The sequence below is a fragment of the Callorhinus ursinus genome, unplaced genomic scaffold (genome assembly GCF_003265705.2).
Source record: "Callorhinus ursinus isolate GAN/ISIS: 27379988/994484 unplaced genomic scaffold, GSC_fseal_2.0 scaffold18, whole genome shotgun sequence".
NCBI classification, from domain to species: Eukaryota; Metazoa; Chordata; class Mammalia; order Carnivora; family Otariidae; genus Callorhinus; species Callorhinus ursinus.
In genome coordinates, this window is record NW_027397080.1 from 4,502,869 (window position 1) to 4,526,773 (window position 23,905).

Below are 23,905 nucleotides of genomic sequence, written 5' to 3' on the forward strand. Positions count from 1 at the left end.
TTTATGATGATGGTGGTGATGTTGGTGATGGTGCTGTTAATGGTAAGGATGATATTTAAGATGATGTTGGTGGTAGTGATGAAGATGGTGATGGTGATGATGCTGTTGATGGTAATGATGATATTTATGATGGTGGTGGTGATGATGATGGTGGTGATGGTGCTCCTGCTGCTGTTGATGGTAGTGATGATGATACTTATGATGATGGTGGTGGTGGTGGTGATGGGAATCATGGGGATGAGGATGATGGTGATGATGATGATAATCCTCTGGTGCCCAGTTGTTGAGCTTCTGCTTTATGCCAGGCCTTGATCTGGTTGCTTTCTACTATTTCATTTCATCCTCATAACAACTTCCCAATGTCAGGATCATTATCTCTGTTTAACTCCTATGGACTATGAGCTAGAGAAAGGCTGAGTGGGCTCTCCATGGTCAGACATCCAGTCTGAACTGGACTTGAGCTTGAGCTTGAGCATGCCTCACTGCAGAGCCACCACTCTCCCCAGTGTACCAGGGTCCCTAACCTGTGGACCGTGGGCCTCCCCAGTGTACCAGGGTCCCTAACCTGTGGACCGTGGGCCTCCCCAGTGTACCAGGGTCCCTAACCTGTGGACCATGGGCCTAGCCATCTCAGAGATGCTCCATAAATATCTATTGAACAAATATTGACTGAATGGATTCCTAAGGGATCAACACCTTAAGCCCAGAAGGCATAAATAACGTGTCTCGAATGAGTAGGTGTAACCATTATTTAAATATACATGGTAGTCCTGTGATAACTAAAATACAAGTTAATTGTGAAGTATTATGTTCATTGTGGCTTTTGTGTTATTCTTTATTTGCCCAGTGAAAAGATGCTAAGTGCATAGTTATGAGGAGTTTTGAGAAACAGTTTCACAGAAAAAGGAGTCCTCGTGCTGAAAATGGTGGGAAGCATCGTGCCATCCTGCATGGCACATGCAAAGTGCTTTGCCTGGCATCTGGCACAGGATCACTCAGAGGAAGGAGGAAATCCACGGGCTTGGGGATTGGGAGCCTGGGCATTTGTCCTACATGTGTAAGACCTGAGCTGTCACTCTCAGTAGCTTTCTCTCTGTAAGAGCTGACACCAGCATCTAATAGCTTTCCCAAATGGCTATCAAATGCTCACATGAATGAATGAATAATGAAAGCAAGAATGAGTGAGTTATGACGAACAGTGCTCAGGGAGCCCATGAGGGGATGTTTTCCCCAAGGAGTGCTTGAAAGTGAGAGTTTCTCAGCCTGAGAGCAGAAACAGAATGCAGGGCTGGTGGCTGGACTTGCGGCTTTGCAAGTGGGGTTGTGAGGCTGGGGTGGCCTCCCTGGGGGAGTCTGATCTTGACCCGGTGATGACCATGTTGGAGGAGTGGAGGTGACTGGAGCTTGGCTCTGAGGCCATTCTCAGCAGGGCTGTGCTCACCATTTTTGGATGTATTTTTCCAACTCAAGTGTAAGCTGACAGATGGTGGTGGAATAATATTCTCACTTTCTCTACTTCCCACAGGCCTCCCTCCAACACAGTCCTTCAAGCTCTTAGAAATCTCTGACACATCTCAACCATGAGACCACGGCCGGCTTTTGGCAGGTAAGCTCCCCCCATCCCTTCCCATGTACCCCAGGACACAGAGTAATTTCAGCACAGCCCAAAGGCCACTGTGCTGTGCTTGTGGCCAGGAGGTAGGTGGGGATGACTTCAGGCTTGGCAGGAGAATGGAGCTCCCCATTCTGAGGAGATTTAAGGAAAAAGCTACCAAATGTCCGGAGTCCTGCATCTGGCATTTCTGCAAATGGCAGCATATGGCGGTGAGAATGTATCCCGGGATGAAAGCCAGGGAACTGGTTCTGACCCCAGGTCTGCCTTTACTGCTCACAAAAATCTCCAGCAAGAACCTCCCTTTCTGGGTCTCTGTTTCCCTGCCGGAAAATGAGGGAATAAGACTCAGTGAACTGGGCAGCTCATAAGTTGGTCATTGCAGGCTCCCGCCAGGGCCACGGAATGGCAGAGAGAGGCATAGGGATGCCATTGCAGCTGTCTGCCACTTCCCTGTCCGATTGCTCTCTGGACCTCACATCCACAGAGAGCCTGGGCCGGGCTGTGTGTGTGCTGTGCGTGTGCATGGATGCATTTGGGGGCAGGACCTGTGTCCCTTCTGGCAAATTCTGCTTGAACTCAGACTCAGACCTGGATGGTCACTACCCCTCTACCTGCCCTCTCATGGTTGGGCAGAACACACCATGGTCACTAGAGGATGCAGTGCCCAGATGGGCAGGGCAGAGCCTCCCCACGTGCTGAGAGCATGGGCAGGCCCGCAGCAGAATATGGGTGTGAAGATCAAGCTGGGTGAGGGGCAACACAAGGTGGGAGGCACTCATTAGAAAGGAAGGAGTATAGGGCCAAAGCTCATGGGCAGAGCTGCAGGGCAGGCAGGCTGGGACAGCTGCCTGGAAAATGGGGCCAGTGGGGTACTGAGAGCCAGAGATGAATAAGGCATGTTGCTGGACTCAGAAGGTGTTCCATCCAAAGGAGGAACCATCCAAATAGCTATGGTACGGGAGGCGGGAGGGTTCCATTCTGTCTGGGTTTGGTGGTAGGGGTGGTTTACAGAAAACCATTTGAAGGTGACTTGACTTGACTTGAACTGGGCTTTGAAGGATGAATAGAAGTTCACCACATTAAAAAAAAATGGAAGAAGGGCATTCTAGGCTGAGGAGACAGCAAGTGCAAATGAGCAGTGGCTGACATGTGGACAGGCGGGGGAAGAAGTGAGGCCAGGAGAAGTGGGCAGGCCTTCGGACTCCATGCCGAGGGGCTCAGAGTGGGCCCTGTATGATCAAGGAAGGGAGGTGACCAGTCTGAGCCTCAGGGTCTTCGTCTCTAAAACAGCTACACCTACCTCCTCAGGTAGTTCCAGAACCTACTGCCTGAGCAGGTGAAAGTCTGGCTCCCTGTCCACCAGACAGGCGGCACTTAACTCCCATGCTTCTCCACCAGCTCCCATCCCTGTGATGGAGCGGGTCTGCTGACAGGCAGGGGAACCGAGAAAGGCCTGTGAGGTTTTGCCTCAAAAGGTGGCGTGAGCACTTAACACCTGTGCCTTAACAGGCAGGCAGGCCAATTACCTTGATGTTCCTTTAAAAAGTTCATGCAGCAGAACTTTCCTGACACCCCTTCAGTTCCAGGCACCGGTGGACACCAGGAATCCAGACAGGGATTCTGGAGAAGGGACATGTAAACAAGTAAATTGCAATGTACCGTAAGAAAGGAAAAGCTCTGTGGAGGAGGGGCGTGTGAGCCGGCCGGCTTTGGAGGGATCAGGAGGAGTCTGCCAGCTCAGGAGGAAGGGAGGGCGGGGTTCCAGGCAGAGGGCCCCGCGTGTGCCATGCAGAGCCCATAGGAGACATCTTGGTGTGGTGGGGCATCCATGTTGGGGTGTATGACAACCGGCCCTGCAGAGCTCCCTGTCACGGGGAAGTATTCAAGGAAGCCGAGCACCCTGCTCCCTTGTCAGCTCGGGAGGGTCACGTCCAGGGCCAGTCTTCACAGTTTAAGAAGAATAGCATCAACAAGCTCCACGTGAAGACCAGATAGGCAGCCTCTAGTGCCGGGCATCGAGGAGCTTCCAAGGCTCTCCTTGGCTGGCGTGGAGGGCGTACGTTACCCACGGCTCTGGAGTGGTCCTGGGGATGCTATTGCTGCGTCTGTCCTGGCAGCAGGGTTGGAGATGGGTGACGCTGGGTCCCTGCCCCAAGTGCAGAGAGGGAGGTGGACAGGCCCTCCTATGCCCACGTGGCAGAGCTACTGACGCCCTCACCGGGGGTTATTCACAGAGCTATGGGACCATAGAGGAGGGGGAGCCAGAGGGCCGGAGCAGGGGGCATCCTCAGGAGGGAATCTTAGCCAGATGGTAGTCATAAAAATCGTTCTTACAACTAATGATTACTTAGCACTTACTACCCGCCAGGCACTGTTCTAAGAGCTTTGTATGGATTTACCCTCGACTTGCACAAGTCTGCAGAGTGTTATCATCTTCTTGTACAGATGAGGATGACTGATGTACAGAGAGGCTGAGTCATTGTCCCAAGCACGCACAGCTGGGAAGTGGCCTAGCCAGGCCAAACCCGGGTGGTCTGGCCTCAGAGTCCACACTTGAACGGCCTAGGGCAGCCTAAACACTAAGCCATCTCCAAGAACTAGAGGCACTGCCAGGGTGGGGACTATGCTTTGCTCTAGCATGGAGTAGGTATGCCATAAAAACGTGTTCACTAACAAGAATGCACAGATGCATGGATGAAATGGCCCTGGAAGAGGTGGGGCTGAAAATGAGGATGGGGACAGGCAGCGCAGAGGCTGCAGCTAGAGCAAAGGCCTCGGGTCCCAGCTGGGTTTGCCTCTAGGCACTGCCAGGTCCGGAGCACTGGACCAGATAAAAGAGAGTTTGACCGGCAGCCTCCCTGGCCAACCCTGCCTGCCCGGAAGACCTGGCACCTTCCCCTGCAGCCCTCCCCACCCGCCCTGTCCCACGTGGGGAAAGGGCAGGTGCTGTGCTATTCATGTGCCTGTACACTCTCTGTCACCCGTTCTCTCCAAGGCTCCCGGGGACTGATCTGGCAACAGGACCCCAAGCCCCCCATCCCCTTCCAGAGGCAGAGAAGGCATGCACCACCCAAGAGGGGCCCAGGAAAGACAGTTCAAAACTTGTTCTTGTAAGAAATTGCTTTCTGATGGAGACTTCAAGGAGCAGGTGATTTTCAAAGACCCTTTCTTCAAGGTCTGTGGGCTAGGAATGGGAAACCAGGCTTGGGACCTAGCTCTGTGGCTTCCTAGCTGGGCGCCCTCGGGTGATGAATTTGCTTCTCTGTACCCCAGTTTCCAGCTCCATCAAGCGGGAAGAGCAACAACTGCAGAATTAAAGGGGGTATTAAAGTGTGGGCAAAACTCCCGTATAGGACCGGACTCAGGGAACAGTGTTTCTGGGCTTCCTGCTTTGCTCCTGGGGCCTCAGTTTCCTCCATAAAATAAAGGTTGGAAGACATCGATCCTTAACACCAGCTAGCTTTGACATCCTGGGATTCAAAGTTGCCAACACCAGGCGACTAGATACATAAATACATTTACACATACAGATACACTATATGCCTTCCCGGTATGCAATGTAGTCATTTTTATAAATTTAGAATGTATATTAAGTGATATTTAGCATAAATATACAACTTACAGCAGTCTTATGTATTCTTCTGGTTACAAAAGTAATACATAAGTTATTGAGAACATATTGGAAGGTACCAGAAGAGGAAAAAAAACGTTCACCCACTATTTCACACTGAAGACTGAGATACAGCCTCTTCGGTATTTAGTGAATTCCTCTCCCCCATTTTTTCTATGCACAGATTTCTTAAAAATCTATTTGGGATTCTACTCTGCATTCTATTTTTTAACTCGAGCGGAGCTGCTGGAGGAGGCCCCTGGGACGGGCTGCCGCCCCGGGGCCGAGAGGAGAGGTGCGGGAGGTGGTAGCTGACACAGCTGTCCCATGCCCCCCCACCCTGGGCAGCCGGCTGGAGGCATCTGACCCTCGGATGTTCTGTATCTCTGGCAGGGGCACATTCTACGCTAATTTTAGCTTAGCCTCTCAGGCCTGCTGGCCTTGGGGCCCGCACATAATGGACGCCTTATGTAGACAGCTGCCAACGGTGCAGGAAGAAGTGTCCCACCTTAAAATGTTCCCCGTCACCGGCCAGTCCTCTGCTCAGGGAGAACAAGCCGGCTCCCTGTTCCTTCTCCCACCAGGAAGGGGCCGTTGTTGACGTTCATGGCCCAGCAGGCTGGACCTGGCGGGCAGGTGGCCCACCAAACACACGGGTGATTGCTTCTGTGGACGGGGCCGTGTTTTTACAGGACAGACTTTGATTTGAGCTGGAACAGCTGAGAGACTTCCCGAGAAATGGCTGGGCAGTGTGTTTGCAGCCCAGGAGCAGGGTGTCTGAAATGTCACCAGGTGTGTATATAGAACCTTCTGGAGCCTTGCCTTACCTTTGTCAAGTATGTACAGATGTACAGTGTCCTTTGACATCCCATTTTATCCCGATGACGTGTGTCTTGGGTGACAGTACTCCCCTGTGACAGGCAAGGGACCTGAGGTGGAGAGGGAGAAGTAATTGGCTCAAGGTCACCTAGCAAATCTGTGGCAGAGACTTGAGCATGAGTGTGGGTCTCTCCCGTTCCAAGTCTGGGACTCTTCCCTCTCATCAGCACCACCTAGGTGAGCTATTCGACCAAGTCCAGATCCATCTGCTCTGTGTTTCCATATATTTGGCGTTGTTTTTCCCAAATGAGGTCCTTTCATTTTCACCTTAAAAGTCATACCTGTTTATTTGAAAATACATATACCTAGCTGGTCTGTTTCTATGGCACAGATCTGATCATGGAAGAGTCTTACTTCAAAAGGCAAGAAGTCTCTGTTTGGCCACAGCATGAAGCCCACATGCCTCAGACTGACCTCCAACCTCCACCACATGCTCCCTGCTGGACTCCCCTCCCCAAGTCTGGGCTCCTGCAGCACTTAGATCTCTCTCTTGTGGCACCTAGGTAGGGTTGGGAAATTTCCCTTATGATCTGCTTCCTGACCAGAATGGAGCTCCACAGGCAGGAGACCTGCAAGCTGCTCATCTGCATGTCCCTGGGGTCTGCACTGGGCCAAAGTGTCAAGCCCAGTAAATGTCTTGGCCCCCAACCCACAGTCTTTCATGGGAAACCGGATCTTTAATCCAGGCTTAGAAATGAGGCGAGGCCTGCCCAGCAGCTGCCAGCCCAATAAGGAAGTGGCTGCTTGGCTGGACTCCCAGGAGGGGCCTGCAGGGCCAAGTGAAGAACCCCCGACCCTGTGCAGACTGGGTAGAAGAAAACGGAAGGGCGTCCCCAGATGTGTGCTGGAGACCATCCCTTGCCCCCGTGGCAAACCTTCCCCCTTCCCCACCCCTCCACTCTCCCATCCCCTGGCGACAATACAGCCTGTGTCATACGTACCCCAGCCTGGACTGTGGCTCTTTGACCAAGTCTGATGCTCTTCAGGAACAATCCATGGGCATCGCATGCTGCTCTGGGAGAAGAACAGTACTCTAGGGACTATGTTGACTTCCTCAGGGCGGGACCCTTGCTCTCCAACTCCAGATGGGACTTCTCTCTGGGCCATGGCCCCTCAGCCTCCCAGACTTGGGTGCTGTCGATGTTGTTATGGGAGAGGCAGGGCCTTTGGAGTCCCACGGCCTCGGCTCCAGCCAGTCCTGCGCTTAGGAGCTATGGGCTCCATCTTGCTGGACGTCAGTGTCTTCTTTGCAAAATGGGAGTAGTGAGAGCAGCCTTTCAGGGCTGCTGTATGTTACAGGGACATGCCTTTCAGAAAGTGTAGTGGTGCAGCAGATGCAGCGTGAACCCCTGCGTCCCTTCTTCTGGAGGGCTCTCAAGAGCTCAAGAGCCTCCCTGAAAAGTGCCCAGGCTGCTCAGTGAGGGTGGTGGCCTCAGGGAGAGGTGCTGAGAGAGGTTGCACGTGGCACATCAGGCTAGCCGTGACCATTTCTTTGATTCTGACATGGGCTTGGGGATTTAGCCAAAGACGAGAGGGAGGAAAAGAAAAACTCCTCTTGTTTTCTTATGAAAGTCCATGGAAAAGTGAGTGTTTGTAATAGAATCCTTTCACTTTCCTTTTAGCTTTCTGGAAAGATGTCTGTCATTCATTCGTCCGTTCATTTATTCATTCATCCTACAGATGTCTCTATGGCCCCAACCACTTGCCAGACGTGGCAGGGGATGCACTATAGGCGGCATGGGGACCCTGCCTTTAGAGGGCTCAGCGTGTAACAGTCATTGTAATTTGGGGTGAAAAGTGACATAGGAAAGGCACAGTGTTGAGTGAGGGAGTGGTCATTTCCTGCAGGGCTGGTTGGAAATGTTTCCATGTAGATAATGGCACCAAAATGAGCCAGTTAGAAAGCATAGAGGTAGAAGATCCCAGTCTCTAAAGAAATAGAAGCCTAAAATACCCAAGAATAAACTTAAGGAGGTATTGTGAATTGGTCTATAAATTAAATAAAATCCCATCAAATTTTTTTATAAAATTATTAGAAAGTACCTCCAGAAAAATAAACATGGATGATTAGCTTAGAAAAAGTCAGTGTTGTTAAAGGAATAAGGCTTTGGCTCAATGGACAGAAGAGAGCCCCCAGAAGTAGCCGTAAGTGAGCGCAGCACTCAGAATTAGAGACAAAAAGCCAGAAGATTCCTAACGTGCTCTCAAGACAACCGGCTAGCTATTTGCAGAAGAAAAACAAAGCAAAACAAAACAAAACTGGATCCATACCTCAGTCCTGGTGCCAAAATAAATTTCTGGGTGATAAAAAAAAAAAAAAAGCATGAAGCCATAAAGCTATTAGAAGAAAAACAATGAGGGAATGTTTGTATCAGATTGAGATGGAGAACGTGTCCTTAAGTGTAAAACAAATCCAGAAGTCATGAAAGAAAATAAGTAAAGACGCCGTGGACCAAAAACACAATAATCAAGGTCAAAGGGTGATAATAAATGAAAGAAAGTGTCTCAACATTTGTGTGATGGGTAGAAGGTTCCTAGCACCAGTATAGAAAGAGCTCATAAATGAAGCGAAGACAGATCTTCAGTAGAAAACCAGGCAGGCACCTTGTGAACAGGCAATTTGCACGAGACAGAATACAGGGTCTCGTAAGTATAGGAGAAGTGTAGTCCCCAGGAGTCAGAGGATACATATGAAAGAATCAAGATGTATTTCTGGGGCCTCTTTCAAAAAGCAAGAATACCTGCAGAGATGAGGAATGGGCCCCAGGGATACTTGAGCACTCTTTATGGGTTGTGAATTGACACACATTTTCTGAGATGGGTGGTGGATTTAATAATATGTACCCACATTTTCAAATGTATATACCTTCTACTCGACAGTCCACTTCTGAACAGTAGTCCTAAGGAAACAATAAAAAAATGCCTGGAACGGTGTATGGAAGAAGACAGCCAGAGCACGTTGGTTAAGAGTGAGGCATCAGAGGTCAGAGAGATCTGGCTCTAAGCTGTGTGACCCGGAAAAGTTACTTAACCTCTCTGAGCATCAGACACCTCATCTGTAAAGTGGGCATAATAATAACATCACCATCATAGGCTTGTTGTGCACCTCATCTAAGATAATACTTAGAAAACTCTTCACAGAAGGCTGTGTCCCTAGTAAGTACTGAATAAATGTTCGCTATTTTATTATTGCCAATGAGGATGTTCATCATAGTATTGTTTATAATAGGGAATAATAGGACACACCAAATTAGCCATCAGTAGGGAACTACTGGTTAATAATGGAAGAAATGTTCAAAGAGAGGCAGCCATTTGGAGACCTGTATTTAGGGACATAGAAGGGTACCATTGACATATTCATGTATGACTTTCATCTTAAAAAAAGGTATCAAAAGCATATAGAAGGTATGTTCCCAAAGGCATCAAAGTATACATCTGTGTATCTAGAAAAGTACAGTTGATTCTTGTCACTCAGAGTAGTTAATGTTCTATGAAGTTCCCACAAACACTGAATGAGTGAATGCTGAGCCGTTGCTCCTGCGGGGAATACAGCGTTCAGTTCCTGCGAGCCTCTGGTCACCACATTCTTGTCAACTGATCAATGCATAATGTTATTTTACATGTGTTTCTGTTAAAAACACCTTAGGTAATAGATAGTGTTGATTCATTAACATTGAGCTCATGGCCAACAAAAATGTCACTAATACCCGAAGGCAGTTTATCTAACACATGTACTTTCTCTGTAAGGCACGTCACAGCGAAATCACCAATGAAAAGCATAAAAAATGCAAAAAAAAAAAAAAAGTTGGCACTAAAGAGAGTGTTAAAGGGACACTTGTTTACATACAGGAGCTGAGACGAGAAGCCAGCATCGTGTTTCTCGACCTCAGCTGGAGAGATGCACAGAGGGCAGCTCACATTTTTCACTGCTCTGCTCATGACTGCAAATGACCATAAAAATACCATGAGTATTGATTTGGGGGGTTACAAATGAATTTTAGTGAGTAGGTGAATTTGCAAATGGACTGTGAATAATGAGGTTCAACTGTATCTAGAAGTGTGGCTGTTACCTGAGAGTCAACATTTTCCCCCTTCTTCCTTACAGTGGACATGTGTGAGTATCAGTCAAAGCAGCGAATTTTCTTTCTTTCTTTCTTTTTTTGGGGGAGGGGAGGAAAAACTTGTCATCAGTGGTATTTCATGGTCAAGATAAAAGCCAAACTTGTTAGGATAATGAAAACAGCTATGGCTTTTATCTGTTGCTTATGATGTGCCACACACACTTCTAAGCCCTTTACCATATATTAACTCATGTACTTCTCACCCAAAGGGATAGGTACTATTAATGTCTTCACCTTACAGGTGTGAAAATGGAGGCAAAGAGAGGTCAGGTAACGTGCCCGAGATCCCAGTTAGTACGAGGGCAGAGTCTAGTTTGGAATCCAGGCAGTCTGGCTCCAGAAGCCATATTTTCAACCAAAATTCTGGCTGGCGCTGGGTTGCAGAGATGCCCAGGAGCATCTGACCCGGACTTCCAGTCTAGATTGTGGGCAGTGAGAGGGGCACACCAGGCTTTGGGGGTTCATGCAGCAGGAGGCCTTCCCAGCCCAGCCTGAGGGCTTAGAGAAGGTGACACTAGCCAGCATTCCACAGTCTGGCTCCCCTTTCTTTCTCAGCTCCTTACAGGCATGCCCTCTCTCCCACTAGAGCATTCCACCATGAGCCACACCCAGCTGTCCCTGTGCTTGAGCCTGCCATGCCATCTTAGACTTGTGGGCCTTCTGCCTATCTCCCAAGGCTCAGCTCAAAAGCCATCTTCTTTCTCAAGCCATCAGCTAGAAGCAAGGACTCCTTCTCCTGGTTGCCCATCTATTTTTGAACTATATGGCCATTATCTCTACTCCCCCAACCATCTACCAGCCTCTAATGAACTTGTCTCAGAGATCCTCGGATCCCCAACACCCAGTATGTTCCTCGTACATTTGATCTATCAGTACAAGTGTGTTGGGCAGACAGGTAAACCAACAGATGGCAATACCTAAGATTCTGAGACCCCCAAGGATCTAAGCAAGCTGGATTGTGACATGGTTGTCGTTGAAGGCCGCCAAGGCTCTGGAGGGTTCTGGAGGGCCGAGCTGTCTGGCTAGGAGCCTCTGTGACCACAGAATCAGGAGGCAGAGCTGCCAGGGCTGCAAGGCCAACATTAGCCACGGTGTTGTTTCTGTGGCTTCTGAAAAACCCCCACCCCAGTGGGAAAGACTAAGAAAGGTCCCATTCAGCTTCTCTTGGCATTTCCAAGGGAAAGGATGGGGTTTGGATTGGCTGGGCCAGGGACATCTTTTCTAAAATAGCTTCATGCATATTCAACTGCTCCCTGAAATAGTCGAGTGGCTATTTTAAGCAGCTTCTACTCAGATGCCCACACATAATGGCATCTACCTTGAGCATGTAAACCAGCAAGAAGCAAAGAAAAGGGTACGGGAGGACAATGTAAGGAGGCTTTTGATGGATTCCTACCCCTCCCCCCCCACCCCTTAATGTGTTTTCTTCTCAGGGACTCTCTTGCATGAAATTGAAAGTCATGGTTACTATGACAACTCCCTAGAGGAGTTTTCCCATCCAGTGACCTCACCCACCCAGATCCCAGAAAGCACAACTGTACAGGGGGCAGTGGTAACTTGGGGTGCAGTAAGAGAGGTCCAAAAACGGAAGTCAGTTCATGGACTCCGGAGAGAGCTCCTCGCTGCCCATTTCCTCCTGCTTTACACACAATTCTAACAGGTTCCCGCAGACTGGAAGTGGAGGCCAGGGAGGACAGGGAGAGGTGGGACCCGACCGCAAGGGGTTGAGGTTACAAAACATAATCCAGCCGTAGGGGTGAAGAGAGAACAACTCCACAAGGCAATATTTATTAACAAACATGTGCCAGGACATCAGTGTACCCTCTGCTATTTGCTGGGGAAATAACGATAAATAAGACACGGGTATGAAATGAACATGTAAATAAGCAATTGTAAGTGTATTGATCAAGCTTTAACTTTGCTTCCCGCCCCACCCCCCAAAGATTCAAAAGAGAAGCTGGAAATACAATGTAGTAAGTGCCACAGTTGAGGTGAGGACACGGGATTCACGAAGGAAGGAAGCAGGTCTGAGCCACATCTCTGGGGCTCTGGAGGCTCCATTCCATCAGAAGAGCTCTCTGGGGCCACATCCCATGTGGTCAGAGACCCCCACACCCCTAGTCCCCTCTGCAGGTCTCCCTGAGTCATGACATTGAACGACGTTTGGAAGAAAAGGAGATTGTGTAAAAAGCTTCCCCGGGAGAGGTGTGACTCTGAGAAATGAGTGAGACGTTCACTCTGGCGTCGCAGATGAGGCATCAGGACAAGGAAATGACCAGGGAGGCTGGAAGCCTGGGTCCCAGCAGGAGGGCTGTGACAGGGAGGGTCTGACTCCAGAGCAGCCGGCTCAGCTGTGTGTCAGGGGGAAGAGACGGCTTGCTTTTACAGGTCTGGATTTATAGTCACACCGTTGCCCCATAGTCCCCAGGAAAGGTTCTGTTTTGTTTTGTTGAGGGCACCCTGAGAAAGACAGGAAAGTGTGTGATACCTTTTTGGAAGCCGGTCACTCAGAGGGTTTGGATGAGAGTCACAGGTGAAGTTCAAGGACGTGAGCTTTGGCTCTGCGTGGGACACCTGGCGAGCGTTCCTTCTGAGCTGGCCCCTGTGAAGGCTTCAGGAACCAACCAGTAAGCAGCCTGGTGCCCAGAGGTGGCTGCGTCCGTCCATCCTGTCCATCCCCTGTCGCTCCTCCATCCGCATGCAGCTTCTTTATTCTCCATTTGTTCCTTCGTTTGTTCACTCATTCATTCCTTCAGTTGAAACTACAGACTGGGATGTCGTTGGCACAGATAACGGTTTCTTTGCTGAATTTTCAGGGATCTCTGATACCCCTGAAATTCTAAGAGAATGAACACAGAGTCTGTGTTCATCTTCTGAAGAGAGAGTGCATAGCTTTCAGCAGATTCTCAAAGGAGCAGGGGACCCAAAAAAGTTTAAGAACCACTGAGAGAGATAGGAATTGTTTTATTTTAAAACAAACGGTTTTGCCTTTTGGTAGACAAGCAGGGTAAAGGAGTGCTGAGGGAAATCCCCAGTTCTGTGCCAAGCTGCCTCAGGTGACAAAGTGTCCCTGGGGACTCTACCAGGGTCCCCAGCATTGCTGCACACCTAGCATAGGGCACAATGCAACTGAGCTGGGCGCAGAGGCCTGAGCATCGAGGGAAGGCAGGATCCTCCCCCTAAGACTCCTCTCTGTTTCTCTCTCTTCCCAACCACAGTCTCTCTGCAAGGCCCCTTTCCAGCCTGCGCTTGGCAGAAAGTGAGGAGGCCCTTCTGGTTTGGATAGATTTAGAAAGCTGGAAGAAATCTGAGAAAGGAGAAAGCATATGAGCTGGAGTTGCAGAGGTCTGGGTATTGAATAAGACTTTGAAGGGAAGGAGAAGCTAAGGCTTATTGATCAGTTATAAAAGTCAGGTTGTGTCAGACCTTGTCTGGAAAGCCTCCAGTGGCTCTCTGTCTCTGAGTAAAAGCCAGAGGTCTTATAAATGTCTTCTCAGCCCCAGTGATGTGACCACCAGTGACTTCTTACATATTCCATATCCTCTGGCCTCCATACTGTCCCTGAAACTCTGGCCTCAGGGCCTTTGCACATGCTGTTTCATCTGCTAGGAAAAATATACACAGGTCTTTACTTAAATGTCGCCTTCTTCCCCGGGAAGCCCTCTCTAGCCCTAATTAAAATGGCAAAACCTCCTATTGCCACCACCCCATCTCCTGCTTTGCTCTTCTTGTCATCCACCCTGACATTGTCTATTGCTATTCCCAGTGCCTGAGACCATGCTTGGCCCATAGTTGATGCTAAATTAATATTTGTGGAATGAATGAATCGACTCTTTTCATGCTCTGAGCTAGCTGTTTTAACGTACAATAATCTGCTGATCCTGTAATAAGTATTCTGCAGTGAAAGTTTTATTTTCCCTTTCTCAGATGAGAACCAGGGACTCAGCAGCTAGAACAACTTCCTGGGTTCTGGGGTCTCAGACACTCCTGCTGTCTTTTTGTTTCCACACCCCTGTCCTGCAGGGCTTTGATACTGCCTTCACCAAGGCTCCTTGAGTCAGGCAACAGGCTGGGTTTGCACATGATCCAGCCATGTCTGGGCCAGATGGTGTTTGATATATGCTGGAGGTGCAAGCCACATACACTCAGCAGAAGCAAAGTAGAGGTGAAAAGAAGACAACTCTAGGGGGCTTTTGATGGATTCCTATTCCTCATTGCCACCCCATAATGTATTTTAAATAGCAGCTCACTTTTCTGGAAGAGATTACTGCAACGAGGACTTTGCTCTTTGAAAATAAAGCCTGGAACCCAAAAGTAAGCCCAGAATGCATCAGAGAGCCATAGCGGACATAAGCCCGTTCATTTGCTGGTAGTAGAATCCATCGTGTGGTCCCCTGCCCGAGTCCTTCACTGTTACACACAATTCTAACACACACCCAGCCTGTGGGAATAGGGGGTGTGGGAAGGTGGTGAGACAGGACGCGGGCTACAGGGATGGGGAGAGAAACCACATTACAACCCACCCCCCACAGGTGCTCTGGTTACTGAGAATCATGAAGATGGATACACACAGAACATATCTTTAGGGAACTTAGAGTCCAACAAGAGAAATGGATGGAAAACAATTAAACTTAAGTGTATTCATTTATCCAAACCCTCACCCTATTCCAACAAGGATTCCAGAGAGATCTGGGGAATATGATGTAGTACTATTCTGTAGTTGAGGTGGGGATGAGGGCTCCAAGGGAGAATGGTCTCTTCTTCCTGGGGAGTCAGGGGTCTCCAAGGTGGTGGTGCTGGAGCTGGGAGTGGAGGAGGCAGCTGGCCCACTTGGTGACCCAGCAGGAGGCGCTGTGTCTGGAGTCGGGGGCACACAACCATCCATCCGTAATAGGTGCTGTGTGCGGGTCCTGCTCCTTGAGGGACTTCTAGTCCAGTGAAGCAAAGATTTGTACCTACAGCCCCTCCTTCCTCACTCTCAGACGCCTGCTCTCAGCATATGGAAAGCCCCAGGCTAACAGGCCTGTGACATTTCCTGTGGTGGCTGAGGCAGATGCTGTTACAGGCTTGGTCCTCCTGGACCCCAAGTTCAGGCTGCACTGATGATGGTCCCTAGTCGTTCTGGGCACAGGAGTAATACCTGGCCGGACCTGGCATTCAGACAGCATGGTACAGTTTGCAGAGCTCCATTGCACTCCTCACCCCCCTGCCCCTCCAAGAAGGCTGGCGAAGCCCAATTTTCCAATGTGTGCATGAGACCAGAGAAGCGCAGAGACACCAAGTCTTACTCCCAGGAAGTGGCCGAGACAGTTCTGGAGCCGAAGTGGAGGGGACAGAGGCCCGGCCCACATAAGCATGCAGCTGGTAGGGCAAACACGGGCCGAGGACCACCCACCAGCAAGAGAAAGGTGCTGTAGCTGGTGGGCAAAGGCTGGGGTTCTGCCATCAGATTGAACCAGGTTCAAATCCTGCCTCTGCCAGCCACAAGCTATGTGCCCTCACCTCCCTGAGCTTTGGGTGTCTTGCCAGTTAAATGAGAACAGCCATGTTTCCTTTGCAGGTTTGTCATAGGAATGAAATGAGGTGATGTGTGCACATCTATGCAGCGAAGTAAGCATCAGCTAGTGCCATGGACGGCTCAGTTTGTGGCAGGCTTTTCGTGAATTATTTCATCCCATTCTCCATATAACCTACAGAGTAGGTCCTATCACCTCATTTTACAGACTTACAAAGAAACTGAGTTCACCAAAGCTCCCCTGCCGGCAGATGGGGCAAACTGAATACTGGCTTTAGAGCCCCAGTCATTAAACACGCCGCCACCGTTATGTGCCTCGTCTCACTGCTTGCGTGAACCTTTGGCCCACACGGGCTTGGCCACTCTCCAAGCTTGTGGAGGTGACCCCCTGACCTAGCAGGAGGGAAGCACCAGGGGACTGTGCAGCCAGGAGTCCCTGGAGACACTGGACAGGCCGAGTGAATGAGCTTGACCCTGGAGGAAACGGTCAGCAGCTGGGGCCTTGGGAAGGAAGGGCTAGAAGGTCATGGGCATTAGGCAGAGCCTCATGGCCAAGGTGGTTGGTGGCTTTGGACAAGCAAAGTGGTGACCTGGAATCAGCGGGCTGGGCTTCCCTTTCCCACTTCCTTCCTGTGCCGACTGTCTCGCTGAGTCACCTCCAGGAAGTTGGGGGTGGTGAGGTGGGGAGTGAGGAGCCCTGGGTCGTCCCGCGCCCTCACGCTCGCCTCGCCGCGTGACCCTCTGTCAACCACTTCCCCTTGCTGGGGCTCAGTTTCCACATCTGTCACACCAGAGGCCTGACCAGATCTCTGAGGTTAGGCAGGAGGTCTTTTTGGAGGGAAGCATCTCCTGGAAGATAGTTGAGGACAAAGGACCACTCAGCTGGTCATCCGTTTGGGATTTACCGGTCACTGGGCCCCGTAGAAACACCACTGCATTCCCACAACTTGCTGGGCTTCTCCACGAGCCCCGAGTGTCCCCTCAGGGGATGGGACTGGGAGGGCAGCACGGGGCAGGACCTCCAGGCGCTGGAATGGTGATGGTCACAGAGGGCCTGCCTCCAGGCCCTACGGCTCTTCTAGCTTGGCCCCGTCCCCTGCCAGCCTCCTGTGATCGCTGTTTCTGACTTTTTACTGAGTCCTGGGCCCCGGCAAGGGTCTGAGCAGATGCTCCATGATTCTCAGTGCAAATACAGTCTTGCGGGAAAACCCACAGCCAACGTGGGCCTCTCTCAGCTCCCCGCTGGGTCCACTTGGAGCCCTGGGCCACGCATTAGCCCTTTCATTCACCAGACCCAGGAGGAGCTGCTTTGGCCATCCAAAGTTCCAGAACTGTTTACAGGACGTCTCCCTCGGGACGGCATGTTCTGATGTCAACAAGAACTCCTTTCTGCAAGTGTCAGTTCCTAACATATCACAGCCCCAGCTCTATGATGTAAGGACATCTGTGGCTAGGAGGAGATCTAGGGAGCTGAGATGAGCGTGTTCCCGGGCCCAGGGGTTGCCTAGGTAAATGAGCGAGACGGATGGCATCGTCTGTGCTTCCTGCCACTCTGGGGATGGTGGAAGTCCAAAGGAAGGGGCAGGATAGGGCACATGGACCCCAAATATGAGGTTCTTTACCCATGAGCTGGAGTCCTGGTGGATCAGCATAGCTTTCCAGCTGGTCCTGATGTGGCCTTGACCCCCCTCCCTGTTGCCAGCCTCAAAGTGTGGGCTCCCTCCTGTCCCAGCTTCATCCTCACCACCTGGCTTGTGCAGTTCCCATCCTGCTGGGTCATTTCATGTCTCTGTGTCTTTAATGGGACCACCCCTTCCTCTCCTCTCCCCTCCCACCTCCAACTTAGTCCTTCTCACCAGCTCTCCGAGGAGTCCCCATTTGATGTCACTTCTTCCAAGACACCTCCCCTGATCTCTCCCATCTCCCTGGGCGTCCTGTCTCTTACACATTTCTCTTATTCCGTGTCACCCCACTTTCCAGCTCTCTGGGTACATGGCTGCATGGCTCCTTGAGCACCAGGACTGTGTCTTGGTGGCATCTGTCTCAGCCTGGGCGCAAGGCTCAGAGGTGGTGGACTCGTTTCTGAGGGAAAGAATACCTCCAGAGCCTGTTACCAAGATTCAGAGGCCACGGGAGAGTTGAGAGAGGCCTGGGCAAGCTTGGCTGAGGCCCTGGTTCTGCCACAAACAGTTCATGTCTTCTTAGGTGGCACCTGTCCCTAGCTGGGCTTCGGTTTTGGGCTTCGGTTTCCCCTCTGAACAATGGGCTCATGTCTTGGGTCTTTCAAAAGCTGACATTTTGTGGTGTTTCTGGGAAATCCATATGTAAGGCTGCTTTTGCAGACCTCCCCAGGTCACCAACCCCAGGGCTTTCATCAGGATCCTTCCTTTCGTTCGCTGACCCGTTTCATCAACCCTCCCAGTGTCGACTCAGGACCAGGCTGATTCGGGTCCTGGAGGCCCAGGGAGTGAGCCGACTCAGCCCCTTCCCTAGAGAGGTCCTAACCCAGTTAGGAAGACAGACACACTGACGGCATCATGCTGAGCATATAGCACGATGAGAGCCTGGAGCAGTTGCTCAGAAGGGACATCCTGGTGGGAGTGGGCCTCAGGGACCCAGGGCAGCATAATTCACAGTGAGCACAATGCATATAAGCCACTGGACGTGGCTAATGTCATGAACAGAAGATGTGGACTCGGCTGCCCCACTGTGCTAGGGTATGTAAGTATGTGTGCCCGGGCGTGTCCGTGTGGGAGAGGGAGAGAGACCACAGAAGGGCTGAGATGTAAGAGGGCCTCACCTGACAGACTTATATCCCCAAGGCCCTTGGGAAAGAGCTCTCCAATTAAAGTCCCGGCTGGTGGGGCCTGGGCTTCCTTGATTATGTAATAGCCAGGAAATATCATCTGGGAGACCCTTAGAGGGAGGACAGATGAGTCTGAGCCGTCCTCCGTTCCCAGAGGTGAGCTGGGAGCAGATTTGTAAATGAACCAATTTGCAAATAGAAAGAACAAGCCGGAGCAGCCGGTCCACATCGGGAGGAGGCGGCACACCAGTCGCAAAGCCGTGGCGATGGGATCCGCATGCCGGGGACCCAAGGTCTTCTGGCTCCTCTGTCGCTCGGGTCCCCCCAGCTGTTAGGGTGGTCTCTGGGGAGGGGTGGACCAGAACAGGCCAGCTCAGCACTGCGCTGGCGCAGAGGACGTGTGCGGAGAGAGGACAGCAAGAGGGTGCTTTGTCTCCCGTGGCCCCTAAACCAAGGCCAGGGTCAGACGGGAGCACCCTTGTGTTGCTGGCTGGGGAGACGGCATATCACCTTTAGTTCAACTGTGAGTTGCCCTGTTCCCAAGAAACAGCCCTTGACGCCCATTGACAAAAACACACATCCGTTCTCAGCTTCTGGGGGAGGAGAAGGGCTTCTGAGTGATGGACTTTGAGCCTCATTTTCCTCATTGGGGAAATGGGGATAATAGTAGCACCACTCCTCGGATTTTATTGTGAGGATGACATACACCTGAAATGTGTAGCCTGGAGCTGGGCGCATAGTAAATGCTTACTAATCAGTAGTTGTGATTACATCCATAAAAGGTAAACTTCCATGAGGATTTGTCCTTTTTGACGTATATTCCACGGTGCTGTTAAAAAAGGTCTGGGGTGCCCTGCCGGGGATAAGTAGCCAACATGAGAACACGTGGCACAAAGCCGTTTCTGGGCAGAAGGTGAGTTGCGGCTTCAGCGCCGGCAGAGGAGACACCCCTTTCCCCAGGTTGGGACGGAGACAGCCGCAGTTAGCCCAAGGAGAAGCAGGTGGAATAGGGTCTTGGTTCTGTCCAAGGAGCCAGGCCAAGCCGGGCTCTGTGACTATGCCGAGAACCTGGAAATTGCATGCCTGGGTGTCGCTGAGTGCTGCCAACCCTTCCCACTGTTCTCGAACTTCGAGTGACATCCTGCTGGGTTCAGAGTTTGGAGGAAGGGAATTTGAGTAGGAGATCAAGGCCAGAGTGACCCCTTTGTCACCGTGGACATGTTCCGTGCTGAGGGGAGCTGGGGGTCTCGGCACCTTGGCCTGAGAGGAGTGGCCCAGCCTCAGGCCTGCCCCCAAAGCTGGCCTGCAGAGAAATGACGGTGTCCTGGCTGGGGCCGTCGACCTCTGTATGTGACAGCCAGTGTCTCTTAGAAGGGGGCTCCATGGTCCTGGCCCATCTTCCTTCACAGCACGGTCCAGACATAGTTGCCACGGGTGGGAGGCATAGGGCCCAGCCCATGGGGAGAGTGGCTGGCACGGGCCAGACTCTCAGTGAAGTGACCTGGGCCTGAAGTTATGATGGGGACAGCAAGACCGGCCTCAGGCCAGACCCCCAGAGAGATGCCCTGCTCCCTGTGGGCACTACAGTAAGACCAGGGTGGGTGAGCCTAGGCAAGCCCAGGGCACCCATAGTGCATGTGGTTTATGGTGAGAAAGTTGATTCTAGCCCTAGAGTGGTTTCCCACGTCCTCCCAGGCCTGGGCAGGATGAGCTCAGTGATGAGCAGGGCTGAAGCTTCAGGTGCTGTGCGCTGAGCCTGGAGCTGAGTGGAGCTAGGGGTAAGGAGTGGCTCACCTGGTCTGCCCAGTATCAGTGGGACCCCAGTTACACATCACTGCCTATTGGCTGCTCAGTTCCCTTCCGTTCCAGGGGTGCAGACTGTCCTCCCAGCCCCTCCCCAGATGCGTGCAGCCGGTCTCTAGGGCGGTGGGGTGCGGGGTGGGGGGAAGACAGGCCGCTTCCACTGCAGGTACAAGCCCCTGGGCACCCAGCTGGGGAAACAGGCTCTGACCTTTCTGTGTTTAGCAGCCTCCATGGTGCTGTGGAATGAGTGTGGCACTGGGGTTCTGACAAATGAGTCCAAATCGGGCTCTGGCTCACCCTGCTCTGTGACCCTGGGCAGAGACCTTGGCCTCTGGAAGCTCTGCTCCCTAAGCCACAAAATGGGGTGGGTCCCAGAAGGCTCTCATCATGGTAACACTAGCACCCACCAGAATGGGATGCATGTCACGGGAGTGGGGGAGTGGCTTTGGGGAGGTGACAGAATGGAAATGGAAGAAAGAAAAATATTCTCACAGCCTCAGGGCGCCTCCATGATGAGGGTCTTTAACATTCCAAATGCCCAGTCATGATGTGAGCTCCTCTAACCAGGATTCTCACGGTCCATCCCGCGGCAGAGCATCTTCTCCCTGGGCCCTGGGTCCCATGCTGCAAACACCTAACCCCATGCCTGGAAATACCACTCCCCCCGGTTGTTGTCATTTCTCTGTCTTGATCACCAGACCCTGATCCCATGAATCCATCTCTCCCTGGAAATCTGGCCAGGGCAGTAGGAAGCAGAGAGCCGGGAGCAGACTCTAGGATGAGTGGCTTGGAAAAATGATGCTCCCACCTCTACCTCCCTCATCTTTGAGATTAAGGATGGGCTCTTGGCTGCAGGGTGGTCACAGTCTGAGCAAGCACAAAACCTGGGCAGCCAGAGCCTTGGCAGCCCTTGGAACCTGGCCTGAAGGGGGTGGGGCAGTAGTCACAGTCATCGTAACCAACAGACATGCCATGCTCAGGCCCCTGGGGCTAGGATTTCTCCCCAGAGGGTGCTTAGATGGGTGGGAGATGGGTGGGAGACAGTGGTCTGGCTCCGACGGAACAGGGCCTGCTGTGTGGTTGTGGCTCCAGGGAAGAGGTGAGTGGGTGGAGAGGAGCAGAAGCAGGGGGCCACCCTGGGAAGAGGAAATGGACAAGGCCACATCTCTAGGCCCACAGGAATTCTAAGCCCCTGGCCTAGAGCAGCTCAGCTAATTACAGTTTCCCCTAGTTGGTGGGAATGAGGTTCCAAAGAGAGTGCCAGGCTTGGTCAGGACTGGCGAAGGAGGGCAAGGTTGAGGGCCGAGGAGTGAGGGCTCTGGTGGCCAGCTGCCTAATGCATCATCATAAGCAGGACCCCGTGAAGGGCCGCCGGCCTGGCCTCTCCGGAGCGGAGCATCCGGGTCCCAGTGGCCCCGGAGTGCAGCAGACGCAGATGCCTGCCAGGAACAGGCTGTGGGGATCGCAGGGAGTAAACAACAGAGGAGAATCGCCTTGCAAACCACACTCGATGGAAATCTCCCCCACAGCCACATCGCAAAATGCAACCAAAATATTTATTCTGAGTAGCACTTTTCCGAATTGCTCTTTGGAAGGCAACACAGTCTGTCCGACTTCCCAGGCAGTCCAGTGCCGATGGGGCACATCCTGCCCTCACCCCACTAAAGCCAAGAACCCATTAGATGGGGACTCAGGTCAAGTTCAGCCTTTGCGGAGTCCTGGCCCATCTTTTCAACATGGTCCAGGAGAGAGTAGAATTGTCGTAGGCCCATCTGGAGACCACAGGCTCCTTGTCTCAGTGACCTGTCACCACGCAGCTGGAGCTGCCCTCCCTGTGGACACACCTGAGTGCCCAACATGTGGGGAAGCAAACCCATCAGCCAACCTCGTGTCACTGCAGAATCGGCAGCCAATGTCGCATGTCACCCAGATACTGAACGCTAGCTGGGAGGTTCTCACACATCCCTGTCCTTCGGGACCCGTGGCCAACACAAATTCTTAGAAATAAGACCTAGAGTTTATCTTTCTAGAGAGGACTTCTAGCTTTGACAGGCTCAGCGGATGTTTATCAAGGCTTTCCTGGCCAGGAACAGCAGTCCAGGCTCTTTTGTCTCATGGTTCCTCAAGGCAGCCTTTGAGGTAGACCTCACCTCCCCATTTTATAGAGGAGGAAAGGTAAGCCCAGAGAAGCTAAGAAACCAGCTCGGCGCCACACAGTGAGTGTGTGGCAGAGTCTAGACTAGAGCTCAGGTCTTTAACACTCTATCCTGTTGTTCCTTATCTTCCATCACTCCATTGCTTTTCCCCATCATTGGCTACTCTTGTCATGAGGATTAGATAGGACGGCATTGTGAGGCATGTTCAAGTAATGCAGGGATCCCCAGGCATGCTTATTTTGGTTCCTACTATCCTTCCAAGAGATGGTTTATTTAGTACCATGGGATGACTTCGGACCTGGATGTAGTAGGCAACATTCTTTCAAATGCAACAGACAGAAACTGAATTCTATCTGGCTCAAGAAAAGAGACAGTGAGGGAGGGGAGGAGAGAGACTGAGCTTTGTCTTAGGGCCTCATTTTACTGGGATGGCTGAGTGGGCGGACTTCAGGTATGGCTAAATCCAGGAAGTGATACAATGTCATCAAGTCATTAGACGCTTATTTTCCCTACATGTTTTATTTTGACGCTTTTTTGTATTGACCTTGGTCTCGCCTACTGCCTTTGGGCTTCTTCTGCCATACAACATAACACACTAGCTCCCCAAAGTGGAGAAGGACCGTGGGCCCCTGATGGCACCTGGCCTTCACCATCCCAGCTAGTGACCTCAGACAGAAAAGCACGCTTTCCTTCCAGCTGTTAAAGTGAGAAGAATCCCAGGGAGGTGCTCTAATGAGCCCCCGGACTATAGTGTTTGGCCGAACAGGTGACCATAGGCAGGATGGCGGGGTCCTATGATGGAAAACCTCACCAGAATCGTGACTGGAGTTGGGAAGAGAGTTCGCTGAGGAGCTCTTATCAGGAGAAAGGGAAGAAAGGATACTGGGTAGGCAGAAAGCAATACTGCCCATTACTCTAGGATTGGAAGAAAGAGCTGAGTTAATAATAAATCAAAATGTGAGTCATTCTATATTGGCACATCCTTTCAGTCTTACAGATTCAGAAACTGAGGCTCAGAAGCATTATGTGACCTTGTCATGCTCTCACAATGAATTCCGAGACACCCGAGGCTGGAGTCTGAGTCCCCTGTTCTTCCACCTCACCCTGCTGGGGATGGAGATTGAGGTTACAGTGACCCTCCCAGCCATCTTCTGCCTCGCTCCAGGTCTCTCAGAGAGTGCTAGGAAAAGCCTGGGGGTCAGCAGCTACGGTGGCAGGATCTGGGGATTCAATGGTGAGGAAAACATACAGGTCGCCCTAATTGTGGAGTTTATATTTCGGTGAGGAAATTAGTCCTCAGACAAAAAAAAAAAACAAAAAAAAAGCACACAAAAAAAGAAGTTACAAATGTTGATACTTTGGGGGCTCTAAAGATGAAGTATGTGGTATAGAGAGCGTGT

At 51.4% G+C, this 23,905-nt stretch overlaps 1 protein-coding gene across 3 annotated transcripts in view; it reads left to right on the forward strand.

Annotated features, from left to right (window-relative positions):
* The window catches only part of HIVEP3 (HIVEP zinc finger 3), a 474,303-nt gene that overhangs the window by 318,157 nt on the left and 132,241 nt on the right, over nt 1-23,905 (forward strand). For all 3 annotated transcript variants that reach the window (XM_073902800.1, XM_025856325.2, XM_025856323.2), the window contains one exon: nt 1,526-1,606. The gene's annotated coding sequence lies outside the window, so the exon portion shown is untranslated. The remainder of the gene's footprint in view (nt 1-1,525; nt 1,607-23,905) is intronic.